Source organism: Scyliorhinus canicula, chromosome 6 (genome assembly GCF_902713615.1).
Source record: "Scyliorhinus canicula chromosome 6, sScyCan1.1, whole genome shotgun sequence".
NCBI classification, from domain to species: domain Eukaryota; kingdom Metazoa; phylum Chordata; class Chondrichthyes; order Carcharhiniformes; family Scyliorhinidae; genus Scyliorhinus; species Scyliorhinus canicula.
In genome coordinates this window covers 208,708,595-208,722,586 of record NC_052151.1, presented here as the reverse complement: position 1 = coordinate 208,722,586, position 13,992 = coordinate 208,708,595, and the positions used below count along the sequence as shown (strand labels likewise).

The window sequence follows — 13,992 nt, the reverse complement described above, 5'->3', positions numbered from 1 at the left end:
ACCATTCTGAATTCTCCCTCTGTGTACCCGAACAGGTGCCTGAGAGGGGCGACAAGGGGCTTTTCACAGTAACTTCATTGCAGTGTTTAATGTAAGCCTACTTGTGACAATAATAAAGATTAATATATTGCTCCGGCATCCAGCTTAGGTTTGTAAAGGCATGTGCTCAGACCATCTGTATTGTAGGTCCTTTAGTACACTTGATCCCTTGTCTTATTCCCGCATTAACTGAAATCTCATTCCCCATCTCCACCTCCTCCACGATAATCATCAATACCAGACCCCACGGAAGCTGCGCACTCAGCCCCTACTATACTTCCTGTACCACAAAAACTATGTGGCAACATTTGGCACCAACTCCATCTACAGGTTTGTTGATGACACGACCGTAGTGGGTCGGATCTCGAATAATGATGAGTCAGAATACAGGAGGGAGATAGAGAACCTGTGGAGTGGTATCACGACAACAATCTCTCCCTCAACGTCAGCAAAACTAAGGAGCCGATCATTGACTTGAGGAGCAAAGTATCGTACACACCCCTGTCTGCAACAACGGGCCGACGTGGAGATGGTTGACAGCTTCAAATTCCTAGGTGTTAGGTCATTCTCCTCTTGCAACCTCATCCATCGGGCAGGAGATACAAAAGTCTGAGAACATGTGCCAACAGGTTCGAAAACAGCTGTTACCAGATTCTGAATGAGCCTCTTATCGACTGCTGATCGCTTCACACATCTTCCACAGAGTAGTACTAAACTCTATATGCTTCAGCTGATGCCTGTGTCTACATGTTTACATTGTGTATTATGCATTTATGCATGTCCTAGGAGTTTATTTCATGTGTGGACGATCCATGAGTAGAGCCACCCTTTCGTGCGTCCTCTCAGCACATCCCCTTCCCCGGAAGCCCCTCCAGATCCATGTTCTAAACAAAACACGGGTCCAGTGTGCTTGAGGTGGCATTGATTAATTTCTCAGTCTAAACTCCGAGCTCTGTTAGAAGTGTCGGCAAGTCTGTTTCAAAGTGCCCTGTGTTCCTTTAGTAATTGTCCCTTTTGATGAATAAGCTGGCCCTACCTCTGATTTTCCTGACTGACAAATATCAAGGTAACATTTACACAAATCAATATTTCTATTGTCTCTTTTCCGTTAATTTGTTTATTCGAACATTCCTTAAGCTTATCTGGGATTCAGGGTGGGTCCCAGTCTTCCGTAGTCACTTTGACTCATATTTTCATTCTTTTTATTTGCCAAAACCAATAATAAAACAAACCCATGAACATTCACATCAGACAAAAGCAAAACACACTCCTCACTGCTAAAAAATTCAAATAGTTTATTCTCAATGTTCTCTCACAGCTATTGGATCCCATAGGCTGGGCTGAACACTGCAAACTCACCGTCCCTTCCTTCAAATTTAGACAGACGCAGTATCACTTTCACAATTCTAAGTACCCCTAAAAATATGCGATACTCACATTAAACAAGCAAGGGATAGAACCGAAACGACATACAAGGCCAGACGACAGGGGGTTATCAAATCATTAGTTTGCTGAAACGAAACAGTACTTACAGACACTCAATGGATTCATTTATACAGAAAAGAATTTGCACTTCATTTCTCTCTGTTTTTGCTGCCTTTTCACACAGCATCTGAGCTATAATGTGGGCTGTGAACTTAATTCCGTACTGTTTTCCAAATTATCTTAACCTTACTTGTGACTAGGTGGGAAACAGATTGCTTTATAATTTGTTCAGGCACCCAATCAACTGGTGCAACATGTCGTCAACATCTTGCCTCCTGTAACTATCACAACTAACATTATTGTTTTCCCCAATTCCCCTTTTAACTTCATTATAACTGAAATTATTTTGTTCCATTTAAGTCAATTTCCAATGCCTGATTTTATAGGCATCACCATTTTTTCTTGATTCAAAATATCAGGTGTTTTCCCAACCAAGCAAATTACCACCTACAACAACATTTGTTCCTTATGGGGGGAGGGGAAGATGTGACAAATGCAATATAATTTTCACACTTATTGCAAATGCCTCCGGAGTATGCTTCAAATTTCTACAATTAACTGGTGTTGTTGCATCCGCACAAGTCCACAATTAAACCTTCTATGAATGAACATAGACAGATACATAATCATAGTCACGCAAGCTTCTGGGCAAAACAAATCAGCTGTTATCTGAAATGGTCTTTTTGTACAAAACCTAAAAGGGTGTGGAATGGGCGGAGAAGCCTGGCACGCATTTGCGTCCTTTCGTGTAATTTTTAAAAACTTCTCTTGTTCTATTTGCTTCAATTTTGCCTCAGTTTCATTTCTTCTGCCTGTCCTTTTCCCCATTAATTTCCAACATTGGTTCCTCGACTAAAGGTTCAAGAAATAATTTGAGATGTATTAACAAAATCTCAACAGTTTCATCTTTATCCCCAGGGCCTTCTTTAGGAGAGTGACTAGCAGTATTTTGACCTTTGTGTGGGCACATGGGACTCCGAGAGTGAAGAGGGTGTTCCTGGAGCGAGGGAGGGATAGAGGCGGGCTGGCGCTGCCCAACCTTCTGGGGTACTATTAGGCGGCCAATGTGTCAATGGTGCGTAAATGGGTGATGGAGGGGGGAGGGGCGGCGTGGAAAAGAATGGAGATGGCGTCATGTAGAGGTACGAGCCTAGGTGCCATGGTAACGGCGCCGTTGCCGCTCTCCCCTAAGAGGTTTACCACGAGCCCGGTGGTGGTGGCGACCCTAAGAATCTGGGGACAGTGGAGACGGCATCGGGGGGAAACAGGGGGCTCGATGGAGGCTCCACTGGGTGGCAATCATTGGTTCATCCCGGGGAACAAGGATGGGGGATTTAGGGGGTGGCAAAGGGCGGGCATCAGTAAATTGAGGGACCTGTTTATTGGCGGGATGTTTGCGGGCCTGGGGGACCTGGAAGATAAATTTGGGCTTAACCCAAGGGAACATGTTCAGATACTTGCAGGTTAAGGCATTTGCTAGGCGACAGGTAGAGGGGATTCCCTTTGCTGCCCTCTTGGGGGACGATGGACAGAGTGCTTTCGGGGGTGTGGGAAGGTGTCTGACATCTATAAGGTAATGCAGGATGTGGAGGAGTCGTCAGTGGAGGAGCTGAAGGCTAAATGGGAGGAGGAACTCGGGGAGCAGATAGAGGACGGGACTTGGGCGGATGCCTTGGAGAGAGTCAACTCTCCTCCTCATGTGCGAGCTTAGTCTCATCCAATTTAAGGTGCTGCACCGGGCCCACATGTCCGGGACTAGGATGAGTAGGTTCTTTGGGGGTGAGGATAGGTGCACCAGATGTTGCGGGGAGGCCAGTCGAACCACGACCATATGTTCTGGGCATGCCAGCACTGGAAGAATTCTGGAAGGGGGTGGCGGGGACGGTTTCGAGGGTGGTTGGATCCAGGGTCAAACCAGGTGGGGACTCCCGATTTTTGGAGTTGCGGTAGAGCCGGGGAGTGCAGGAGGTGAAGGAGGCCGGTGTCCTGGCCTTTGCGGCCCTAGTAGCCCGACGAAGGATCCTGCTACAGTGGAAGGATGCGAGGCCCCCAAGTGTGGAGACCTGGATCAGTGACATGGCGGGATTTATAAATTGGAAAGGGTCAAAATTTGCCCTGAGAGGATCAGTACAAGGGTTCTCATAACGATGGCAGCCTTTTCTGGACTTCCTGGCTCCAAAGATAGGATCTTGGTCAATAGCAGCAGCACCCGGGGGTGTGGGGGGGGGGGGGGGGGGGGGGCACAGACTGGCCTAACAATTTCTAAACATTTTTTTTTATAAATTTAGATTACCCAATATTTTTCCCAATTAAGGGGCAATGTAGCATGGCCAATCCACCTACTCTGCACATTTTTGGGTTGTGGGGGCGAAACCCACGCAGACACGGAGGGGGGGGGGGAATGTGTAAACTCCACACGGACAGTGACCCAGAGCCGGGATCGAACCTGGGACCTCAGCGCCGTGAGGCGGTTGTGCTACCACTAGGCCACCGTGCTGCCCACAATTTCTAAACATATAGCTACTTTCAAAACCTATCTCTTGAATCCTAGCGGTTTGAATTTCTTTGAAACACAGTTTGACAGTTCTGCTGCTTCGGATAACACAGGTTGCTACTTGATGCTAACGCCCTTTCTGCAGAGCTGTCCTGATGATCCGATACGAGTATCCTGTTTGCCAATTGCCCAATTGGTGTAGTGCAAGGCTATTATAAGAAAATAATCTGAGGGAACTCAGTACAGAATGAGCCTTTTTACGAGCCAATGCGTTTTGGTGAGACAACCCCTGAGAAGAATCTCCAGAGCAGACTCTACCCAACTGAGAAATCAAGTAATATTATACATTGCAAGTAACCTAGGCAATAGATTACTTTACATTTGAATGTTGGCTGGTTTAAACTTTACATTAAACAAGTTATAGGTGTTCACCCAGACAGAGGACAATTTTCTATCCTTTTCTTTCTATGGCTCTTTCCCTCATCTCTTTCCTTCCTGTTTGTGTTGGTGTCTTTCGCTCTTCGAAAACCATGTTATTCGGGGTCTCGCAGGTGGCTTGGAAAACCAGTTTGCTGAGTCACAAAACAACATTAGACAGCAAAAACCTGTCATTGATGTTCTTGTAGGCGATAGCCAGCAAAACAAGTTTTCTCAGGCCACTAAAGCAGCAGTTAGACTGATCGCTATGTAAACATTCAGTTAGCAACGTTTGTTCATTTGCCACATCAGCATTTTGCTGGTTGGTGCCTTTATCCCTGATTGGGAATTTTCTTCTACTGTTCTAATATACTATAGTTTAAGTTAAAAAAATCCCTAAGACTCCCTAAGTGACCTAGTCATTATCTGCCTAATAAAGTGTTGTAATTACACCCTATTCCTTCGTAACCCTCTTATATTCATCCATCAAAGACGCACACTACCCTATGCTGGTGGCCAGCCTGACTGTCTATCATGTCTCCTTAGGGATATATCCTGCATGTGACCACTCGATAAGGCAGTGATTGAGATCCTTCATAGGGAGGTTGACATGTCTCTGACAGTCAATGCTGCTGTCTGGGCATTGCCACTGCTGGATCGGGTTGACCTTTCCACCTATTCACAAAAATCTATCCTGGTCCACTCATGTCGACGCTAATCACCAAGAAAGCACAACAGCGCCTTACTTCCTCAGGAAACTAAGGAAATTTGGCATGTCCCATTAACCCTTACCAACTTTTACAGATGCACTATAGAGAGCATCCTCTCGGGCTGCATCACAGCCTGGTATGGCAACTGCTCGGCCCAGGATCGCAAGGAACTTCAGAGAGTCGTGAATACCGCCCAGTCCATCACACGAACCTGCCTCCCATCCATTGATTCCATCTTACACCTCCCGCTGCCGGGGGAAAGCAGGCAGCATAATCAAGGATCCCTCCACCCGGCCTTACTCACTTTCCAACTTCTTCCATCGGGCAGGAGATTCAGAAGTCTGAGAACACGGACGAACAGACTCAAAAACAGCTTCTTCCCCACTGTCACCAGACTCCTAAATGACCCTTTTATGGACTGTCCTCATTAACACTACACCCTGTCTGCTTCATCCGATGCCAATGCTTATGTAGTTACATTGTATATCTTGTGTTGCCCTATTATGTATTCTCATGTATTTTCTGATTCTGTTCAATTCCCTTTTCTTCCCATGTACTGAATGATCTGTTGAGCTGCTTGCAGAAAAATACTTTTCACTGTACCTCAGTACACGTGACAATAAACAAATCCAATCCAATCCAATCCAATTCACCCTTGATGCACCATCAATTGGACTCGAGTCGTGAAGAAGTTCCAAATATCAGGCTTTAATGAACTAGTTGTGTGCCCGGCAGTCGACTTACAGAGAAAGGCCGACTGCCAGCTGGTACGGGTTCTTATACCCCGCCTCATAGGCAGGGCTACCGGCCAATAGTCACATGACTAGCCTCAGCCAATTGGCAGAGAGGCACATGACCTGCCTGAGCCAATGGGCAGCGAGTCTTCTGCACCAATGACAGCACTGCTCTGAGGTACCGTAAACACCCTAGTCATACCACCACATTCACCCCTTGTGGAGAAAGAAGCGGGTGGGGGGGAGAGAAAAAAAGGGGGGCCCGTAGAACTGGTAGTATGACTAGAGAGAACTAGGTGTACCGAGGTATCTGGTGGCTGCCCACTGGCCCGCGACGAATGTAAAAGAAAACAAACAATACCGCACACAGTGTACGTACGAACAACAAGGAGCAAAAAACGAAAAGGAATATGCAAGGAACACTGTACAAACACGAAGAGTCCAATAAAGTCCAGTTGAACATCAAATCGACTCGATACAGTCCTGATGGGTGCCTTCGATGTCCTGCTGGATCGTCGGAGCTGGTGGTCGTCCCTGACTCCGGGAGCGGCGGTCGTGGTCCTGTGTCCGTACCCCTGGTCGGTGCTAACGAAGCTCTGGTCGGGGGAGGGGGTTCCTGTGCGTTGGGTTGCGGAGCGCTGGGGGTGCCGGGGCGGTCGGGACTGGAGGGGGGTGTTGGTGCTGGGGGTTGTGGCCGCACGCCGGCGGGTGCCAGGTACCGAAGGGAGACCGTGCCCTGTCGTCCGTCGGGATACTACACGTACTACACGCTATCCACGCGGACAGGTCATCAGGAGGCTCGTTGAGCTTTCCAGGATGATACAAGATATCATAGTTGTACGTGGACAACTCGATTCGCCACCGCAAGATCTTGTCGTTCTTGATCATGCCCCTCTGTGCGTTATCGAACCTAAAGGCCACTGACCGTTGGTTTGTGAGGAGGGTGAATCTCCTGCCGGCCAGATAGTGCCTCCAATGTTGCACAGCTTCGACTATGGCCTGTGCCTCCTTTTCCACCGAGGAATGGCGGATTTCGGAAGCGTGGAGGGTCCGGGAGAAGAAGGCCCAGCTTGGTTTTGGTGGCCGCCAGAGCTACATCGGACGCGTCGCTCTCGACCCTGGAATGGGAGGGACTCGTCAATAGCACGCATCGTGGCCTTTGTGATATCTGCATTGATGCGGCTAAAGGCCTGGCGGGCCTCCATCGACAGGAGGAACGCTTTGGACTGGATGAGGGGGGCGGGCTTTGTCGGCGTAGTTAGGGACCCACTGGGCATAATAAGAAAAGAAGCCCAGACAGCGTTTGAGGGCTTTGAGGGAGTTGGGGAGGGGGAGTTCCATTAGGGGGCGCATGCGTTCGGGATCGGGGCCTATCACTACGTAGCCGAGGATGGCTAGACGGTCGGTGCTCAACACGCACTTATCCTTATTGTATGTGAGGTTAAGGAGTTTTGCGGTACGGAGGAATTTGCGGAGGTTGATGTCATGGTCCTGCTGGTCGTGGCCGCAGATGGTGACATTGTCGAGATACGGGAAGGCTGCCCGTAAACCGTATTGGTCCACCATTCGGTCCATCTCCCGTTGGAAGACTGAGACCCCATTTGTGACACCGAATGGAACCCTTAGAAAGTGGTAGAGGCGCCCACTCGCTTCAAACGCAGTGTACTTTCGGTCACTCGCGCGGATGGGCAGCTGGTGATAGGCGGACTTAAGGTCCACAGTGGAGAAGACTTTGTACTTCGCGATCCTGTTAACCAGGTCGGAGATACGGGGTAGAGGATACGCGTCCAGCTGCGTAAACCTGTTGATGGTCTGACTGTAGTCAATGATCATCCGGTTTTTCTCCCCAGTCCTAACCACCAGCACTTGGGCTCGCCAGGGACTGTTACTGGCCTCAATGACTCCTTCCTTCAGCAGCCTTTGGACCTCGGACCTGATGAAGGTCCGGTCCTGGGCTCTGTATCGACTGCTCCTAGTGGCGACGGGTTTGCAATCCGGGGTGAGGTTCGCAAACAAGGAAAGGGGGTCAACCTTGAGGGACGCGAGGCTGCAGACAGAAAGGGGTGGAATAGGGCCGCCGAATTTGAAGGTTAAGCTCTGCAGGTTGCACTGGAAGTCCAGTCCTAAAAGTGCCGGTGCGCAGAGACGGGGAAGGACGAGAAGTTTATAATTTTTTAAAACCCTCCCCGGACCGTGAGGTCCGCTACGCAGCACCAGGGTGATTTGGACTGAGTGGGAACCTGAAGCCAGAGCGATTTTGTGCTTAACTGGGTGAACAGGGAGCGCGCAGCGTCTTACCGTGTCAGGGTGGACAAACTCTCTGTGCTCCCGGAGTCCAGTAGGCAGCTCGTCTCGTGTCCATTGAGGAGAATTTGTGTAGTCGCCGTGGAGAGCATGCGGGGCCGCGATTGGTCCAGTGTCACTACGGCGAGTCATGGCAGGAACTCTGAGTCATCTTCTCCCATGGAGTATTCACTGGTGGGGGTCCTCCATGCCGACCCAAGATGGTGGCGCCCGTCGGCCGCACATGGGGGGGGGGGGGGGGGTGAGCAAGATGGCGGCGCCCGGGGCTTGCGCGTGGAGTCGGGGCCCCAAATGGCGGCGCCCGTGGGTCATCGTGATGGTGGGGAGCGGGAGCAGAGAGGTCCGCGGGCCGCACGGGGCCCTGGAGGAGCGCGGGGGGGGGGGGCAATCCGCGGTCACTGTGCGGAACAGTAGCAACCGTGGCAGACCACTGAATAGTGGCCCTTTTGCCGCAGCGTTTGCAGACTGTGGTGCGGGTCCGGGCAGCGCGGGCGGGGATGCTTGGCCTGGCCACAGAAAAGCCCACGGGGCCCCGCTGTTATATCGGGGCATCCCGCAGGGCAGGTCTGGGGGGGGGTCAGAATTGGCGGGGGTGAGGGAGTTGCGTGCCATGCTGCCCAAGGGGCGGCCGGGGGCATATGCGCAGGCGTTTCGGTCGGCAACCTCCAAGGAGGATGCGAGGGTCCGTGCCTCAGCGAGACTTAAAGTGTCCTTTTCTAGAAGCCGTTGGCGTATCTGAGAGGATTGCATGCCCGCGACGAAGGCATCCCTGATTAGCAGTTTGGTGTGCTCCACTGCAGTGACTTGCGGGTAGGCGCAATTTCTCCCTAGGACAATGAGGGCCCGATAGAATTCGTCGAGGGACTCACCGGGGAATTGTTGCCTTGTTACCAGGAGGTGCCGCGCGTAGACGTGGTTTACTGGCCTGATGAAATGTCCTTTTAGTAGGTCCATGGTGGCACCATAGTCCTGTTCGTCCTCTATCATCGAGTAAACGGCGGTGCCCATGCACGAGTGGAGAATGTGGAGTTTCTGCTCCTTTGTTGGTTGATTGTCTGTAGTAGTGAGGTAGCTGTTGAAGCACGCCAGCCAATGTTTTAAGTTGCTGACGCGTTTGTAGCATGCGGGCTGATGCAGAGGCAGTCTGGCTTGATCCGTAGCTCCATTTCAAAATTCTAGTACATTAAATTGATGCACCATCAATTGGACTCAAGTCGTGAAAAAGTTCCAAACAACAGGCTTTAATGAACTAGTTGTGTGCCCGGCAGTCGACTTACAGAGAAAGGCCGACTGCCAGCTGGTACGGGTTCTTATACCCTTGTAGGCGGGGTTCCCGGCCTCTCGGCCAATCGGTGAGCAGTCACATGACTAGCCTCAGACAATTAGCAGAGAGGCACATGACCTGCCTGAGCAATGGGCAGCGTGTCTTCTGCACCATTGGCAGCACTGCTCTGAGGTACGGTAAACACCTTAGTCATACCACCACAAACCTATTCACATGGAATGCTGTAAGTTTTATACTCTGTGCTGCACTCACCTTTCCAGAACATATCAAATTATTGACCCCTTTGCCAAACTGTGACTGCGTGCCCATTGCATGACCAGGTCCTCAGTAACTTCCATCCAGACTTGTTTGGATTGACGGACTGATGTTTTTCTCCCACACTCAAGGAACAGGACTTCCTTCCAAACCAGAGCTGCCTGGAGGAACACCTCCAGGGACGTGTCACTGAATTGGAGAGTAACCTTTAATTCGCTTCCTGTCATTTCAATCCTTTGTTTAGTAACCAGGACCACTTCGCTGGTCTCTCCAGAGCAGCTGCCTTTGAAAGTACTTCTGGCTGCCTTTAAATATGATGTCAGCATTGCCTAAACCGGGACGCCCCCTCAGTGAGTAAGGCCTGGAATGCTCTGTCTGAGAGTGTGGTGGAAACAACGTTGAATTCACGCATTCCTAAAGGAATTGGACTGTAATCTGAAAAGAAAGAATGTGCAGAGTGATGGTTAGAAGGGGGGGGAATGACACTTGTTAATTGCTCATTGAGAGCGCCAAAGCAATAGCATGGCTAAATGGCCTCCTCTTGTTCTGTAACAACTCTGTTGTGATTCTGCCTGCGCTGCCTGAGTGCACGGTTTCCCTTCCCCTCTCACACATTAATTGGTCGGTTCTGGCTGTAGTCTGGAGTTGGTTAGCTCAGTTAGTTCGGTGGCTAGAATTATGTTAATGTCAGCCGTTTTGACCTCCATTCCAACTATGGAAGTTTATGAAGTTTCGCCTCCTCCTCTTGCCACAACGTTTGCTAAGTAGTGTCCCTCAAGCTATGTAGACTATGTCTAAATTTCATAACCACTGCCACATCTCAGCTTCTGGTCCAAATACTAGTTGATTCCCAGACATTATCTTCATCCCCACTCAAAGCTCCATTCCGGAGTCACTGACCATCCGATGTTACTCCTCGTGACTCAGGGTAAGGACATGGGGATCCTGCACTTTTGCCTTGCACCATCATCCTTTTTATTATTTAATCACTTCTGCACTTTCATTTTGTTCTATCTTTGTCACTCACCACTGCTCCCATCTCCATTTCCCTGTCACTTAAAATAATTTAATTTGCTGCTATTTCCCAGTTCTAATAAAATCTCATCAAACTAAAACTCTGTTTCTCTCCCTCGCGGAAAGTGCCTGACCTGCAGAATATTGCTGCTGTATTGTATTCAATTTCAGATTTACAGCATCAATAGTATTTTGCCTTTTGTATAAATGGAAGTTGTGACACCTTGAGTATCCAAAATAGTTCATTGTTATTTCGAATAATGGTATTCTGAAAAATACTGGGGATTGACCTTGATTTCTGTTATGACTCTCTCTGTCTCTCTGATCTCCAGGCTGGATAATAACGATCTCACAGATTCTTGTGCCGAGGAACTTGCCTCCGCTCTCAGTACAAACCGGTCACTTACGGATCTGAACCTGGGAAATAATAAACTGAGAGATTCAGGAGTGAAACTACTGTCTGTGGCTCTGAGGAATCCGGAGTGTAAAATACAGAAACTAAGGTAAATACCAGATTTTGTGAGATTTTGTTGATAATGAGTGGTTATCTGACAGTGTATTTTAAGTGCTGCTATTAGAATAATAAATCAAAACTCTGTTATCAGCAGTGTCAATGATAGAGCCATAATGTGCGTTGGATTGTAATCAGACTTGGATTGCAATTCCGCTCTCAGCTATTTACCCTGAACTGCCGCCGCACCTTTCTTGCTCCACCTGCTGACTTGGGCTGGATGTGAATGGTGCACTGCAGCATGTTCCTGAGTTTTTCGGCCTTGGACAGGAAAGGCCTTCCCGGGAACAATGTCCCAGGGAACAGACGTTATAAATGCAAGACAGCATTTTCTATAACTCCTGTTATTTCGCTCTCTGAACACAAGGCAATTCCACAGATATTTTGTACGGAGGTTGTGGGGGAATGTTACATTTCGGCACGTCCTCCAGCCTACTCCAAATGACCAGTGGTGGACACATAAGCTCAATGTGTTGTGGTTACCAGAGGGTCTCCTGTGCCTATCCATTCGACCACTCACCCTCAGCTCCACAACCCGCCCTATCTCCAGGTCTCCCAGTTCCAGCTCGCCACCTTCTTTGGACCAGATTTGGACGCTGACACCATCGTTTGTTTAATCCCTGACACCATGTACTCTCTTATACAAACATATATATTTCCGTTGTTGCTTGCCCATCAAAGACCCACACTTCCGTATGCTGGTGGCAACCTGACTCTATATCACATGAAATGAAATGAAAATCGCTTATTGTCACGAGTAGGCTTCAATGAAGTTACTGTGAAAAGCCCCTAGTCGCCACATTCCGGCGCCTGTCCGGGGATGCTGGTACGGGAATCGAACCGTGCTGCTGGCCTGCTTGGTCTGCTATCAAAGCCAGCGATTTAGAGATGCCTCCTGCATGGGACTACTCCATTATGCAGGAGACAACTCTGACTGACCGGGGTGCTCCACAGTGAGGCTGACACATCTGTGACAGTCGATGCTGCTGCCTGCGTATTGCCAGTGCCTGGGTGGGGTGACCTATCTATCAGTTTAATTTTCATCCTCATCTGACCCCATATGTCTCAAGTAAAATGCTATGAGCTGCTTCACTCAACTTGTCAGAACACGCCAGGTCATTGCTCCTTTTACCACTGATGGAACCATCAATTCACCAGACACGTGTTTCCGATGTGAATCTAGGCTCTAGTCGACTTACTTCAGAGCCAGCCTGTTACCTGTCGATGAACTCGTAGTGACCCAGGCTGACTCTGGACACGAGTACTTATACAGCGGCACTAGGGGGAAGGAGTCATGGGCGGAACCAAGGGTGGAGCCCAGTACAAGTTCCTAAGTGCTCCCAGCGCTACTCCCCCTAGTGGTAGGACAGCGCTACTGCGCTTACAATAGTGTGAATTAACATATATATTAACAGATATTACATTCGCCACAGCCACACTGCAACCACGTGCCCCACTCTTTCTCAGGTTCTCAGCAATCTCCATCCAGACTCTCTTAGATTGAGGGAACCCATCTCTCCCTCCAGTCGAGAGGGAACAGGACCTCTCTCTGAATCAGAGCAGCTTGGACCACACCTCCAGAGAGGCATCTCTGAATTGCGAGTAAAGTTTAATCTTCCTTTTTCCAGTCAACTATTTGTTCAGTAACCAGGGCTCCCTCACTGGTCTCTCCAGAACTGCTGCCTTTAAATATGATGTCACCACCTTGCAGTCAGTTGTTAATGTCTGGAATGCACTGCCTGACAGCTCAATTGAAGCAGTTCAAAGCGAATTGGACTGGAATCTGAAAAGGAAGAATGTGCAGTGTTACAGAGAGTAGGCTGGGGAATGACACTGAGTGAATTGCTCATTCGGAGAGTCAGTGCTGACACCATGGGCTAAATGGCCTCCTCCTGCTCTGTAACAATTCTGTGATTCTGCCTGCGCTGCCGGAGTGGGCAGCTTCCCTTCGCTTGTCAGACATTAATTGGCCGGCTCTGACAGCCCAGACTCCTCCTGCTGACCTGCATTTCCTAAGGTGCGTCTCTAAAACTTCAAGTTAACAAATTAACATTCTCTACTGAAGACAGATGTGAATGATCCTTTGCAGGTAATGGCTAAATTACCTGCCACACTTCCAGCCTCTGTGTGTATATTAATAAATCCTCAAGCATTATCTTCATAGAATTGTTACAGTGCACAAGGAGGCCATTCAGCCCATCGTGTCTGACCAGCATTCCAAATGAGGATTATGACTTAACGCCATGTTCCTGTCTTTTCCGCGTTCCCTTGCAGGATGTTTCTGTCCAAATAAACATCGAATTCCCTCTTGAATGCTTCAGCCTGCCTCTCCTACACTTCACTTCCAATCAGTGCATTCCAGACTCAAAGCACTGGCAGATTAAAATCATAGAATCACTACAGTGCAGAGGAAGACAATTCGGCCCGTCAAGTCTGAACCTACTCTCTGAAGGAGCATCCAGCCTATCCCCACAATCCAATAGCTCCACCTAACTTTTGGATACTAAGAGGCAATTGAGCATGGCCTAACCACCTAACTTGCATATCTTTGGATTCTGGGAGGCAACCGGAGCGCCAGGACAAAATGCACACAGGCACAGGGAGAATGTACAAATTCCACGCAGTCATGCAAGACTGGAATTGAACCCGGGTCCCTGATGCTGTGAAGCAGCAGTAGCAGTGCTAACCACTGTGCCACCGTGCCTCCTGAATGAAAAATGTTTTTCTCGCATCATTTCAGCCCC

The 13,992-nt window shown here is 49.1% G+C and overlaps 1 pseudogene; it reads left to right on the top strand.

The window, feature by feature from the left end:
* Window positions 1-13,992, top strand: part of LOC119967845 — a 156,014-nt pseudogene that overhangs the window by 119,575 nt on the left and 22,447 nt on the right.